The sequence below is a fragment of the Coptis chinensis genome, chromosome 9 (genome assembly GCF_015680905.1).
Source record: "Coptis chinensis isolate HL-2020 chromosome 9, ASM1568090v1, whole genome shotgun sequence".
NCBI lineage: Eukaryota > Viridiplantae > Streptophyta > Magnoliopsida > Ranunculales > Ranunculaceae > Coptis > Coptis chinensis.
The window spans coordinates 26,309,916-26,312,500 of NC_141464.1; positions in this window are offsets into that span (position 1 = coordinate 26,309,916).

Here is a 2,585-nt window from a genome sequence, read left to right on the forward strand (position 1 = left end):
TTGACGTTGCGTGTAATTACGTTAGTTGTTTTTCTTCGACCGCACCTTAATCTCATGCAAGACTAAGTCGAACTTAACTAAACATGCAACACTCCAAACAATTCGATATCTTGGTATGAACCTCTAACCGGAGATCACGAGGTATGGAAGGAAGGAATACCTGATAGCGTCCTTGCTTCGCTTATGAATAGCGTCTTGTTTACGCATGTTCAGTGTAAATAACAAGTTAGAACACTGAAAAACTTAAAAATCGAAGTTTGAAACAAACTTGTTGAAATCCGGGAAATTTTGCTTAGTGGCGCAGCGCTTCGCGCATAGAAGCGCCGGTCGCTCCATGTTCTTCTAACTTTAGCGCTGGTCGCGCGGTATATGGTGGTCGCTCGTGTTCCAGTAACTTAGCACGGGTCACGCTCGGTATGGGCGCAGTCGCGCTCCGTGTTCCAGTAACTTAGCGGTCGCTTCGGTATGGCGCGGGTCGCTCAGCGTGTAATTTTTCGCGAACTTTTCAATGCTGAAACGAACAACCACAGTATGATTCAAACAAGGGTGGGTGGGTGAAATGGGACTTAAAAATGACTAATTATTCTATGAAAACAATGCTAAAGTGACTAAGATGGCAGCGGCGCCATTTGATAAACGATAAAATGAATAATTTACCTACGAAATGAACGATGAACTCAAAACGTAAGTAAACTAAAACTTAGTTTAATTGCCTATATGTTTATCAAAGTTTCTACTCTCAATTCTATCGAAATAGAGTGGAGTAACAAGTTCGTTCCACTCCTAGTTCTCTAGCATGTGATGTTTTCTAATCTAATTAATCGGTCTTAAGTCTAATGAGAGTTTTACGAGGGGGAATTATACTACGATGCAATATGAAAAGCAATATGTTGAATGTCACTACGAAATATATGGAAATACTAATGTTCTTGAATCTAGATAAAGAATTAGAGGGGAATTGAATCCACCTCGAATCCAACTTAATCACCTAGAATAGACTATTGTAATCCAATTCTTACGTTCTTACGGTAAGAATTGCTTGTTCTAATCCCTAATTAACATGGCATTTCTACCAATTATAACTAGCATGTGAGGTCGCCCACTCATTCTCATGGCTAAACACGACCTTCTTCTAGAATGGAATAGACTCTACAACGCTTCTACACTATACAACTAAGTTTTTCATCAAGGCTTCATCAACCCTCTAATGGAGGTTTTAGCCTTGATTCATCAAACCATCATTTCCCATTGAAATTGAATACAACATATTACAAAGATTCTAACTTTATGAAATTTAACTAAACAATAATCGAAATCTAATTAATAACTAAGAATTGAATGATAACAAGAATTGAAATTAGATCTAATAAATTGTAAATGACAAAAATCGAAATTGACAAGAATAACTATTTTATTTATCTAATCAATAAAGAACAATGATTTAAAGTTTTAATCTAAAACAGGGAATGAAATTCTAAAACTGAGATCTAAAACTAATTAATGGAGGCTACTAATCTAATTTCTAATCTAGGTCTAACTATCTACCATTAACTATCTACCATTAACAAAGAGTGAAGCTTTGGTTTTTATACATTCAGATCCAAAAATCGTGCATGGGCTTGGAGTCATGTTTTGGGCCAGAGAATCAAGCCCAAAACCCAATTCTTTCAGTAAAAAAAGGCCTCTTCAGCTGCACTTGGCTTTAACAGACTTTTCGTCCACTTCTGCTACTCTGATTGGGTCAAGGCTTGGACCATTGGAAATCTCTTTCCGAGCCGGTCGTTTTGACATAAGGTAGACCCCATTCCGAGGTCCGAGTCCAAAGATACGCCCTTCGAAGTTCTCACGACTTGTGTCTTTGTTTACGCCAGCGTCGACTTTTCAGCTTTTGACCGGCTTTAGAAAGGCTTTATCTTTTGAATCTTGGCCTTTAATCACGGAACTCCTTAGTAACCGACCTTTGCTCCTTTATCTCGCTAAAGTGGCACATTTCTCACAATGGACTTTGAAGCCCGAAATGCATAAAAACACGTAATCAGTGTTAACTCTTAATTATTACTCACATAATTGGTCTAAAAGTATGATTATTAAGGGGTTAAAACTACAGTTTTGAGCTCTTATCAGCAACGAAAATCATATCATCACCTTCTCTGCTCGATGCATTTTCATGCATGAAACCAGACTCAATTTTTCCTTCATCCTCCTTGTCTTCTTGGGTTAAAATTAGGGTCTCCCGGCCAAATTCACACAAAAAAGAAAGTCAAATTGAGTTTACAGTTTTTTTTTGTGTATTTGGGGGGGGGGGGGGAGACCCTAATTTCTCATCTAGTGGGGGGGTAATCCTAATTGGCTCATCCGGGGGGGGGGGGGGGGTAATACTAGTTAACCCTATTTTCTTTGCAATATGCCTTGGACGTTAGCTAGAGAATAGACCTCTTCCTCTTCCTCTATTACCTCGTCCTCTGCCTCGTCTTCTCGTAGGACTATAGTTGCTTGTACTACCAAGAGAATTGCTTGTACTACCTTGAGAATAAGATTTTCATTCTCCTCTTTCATGACTCTGAGAACTCTTTCCTCTTCCACGA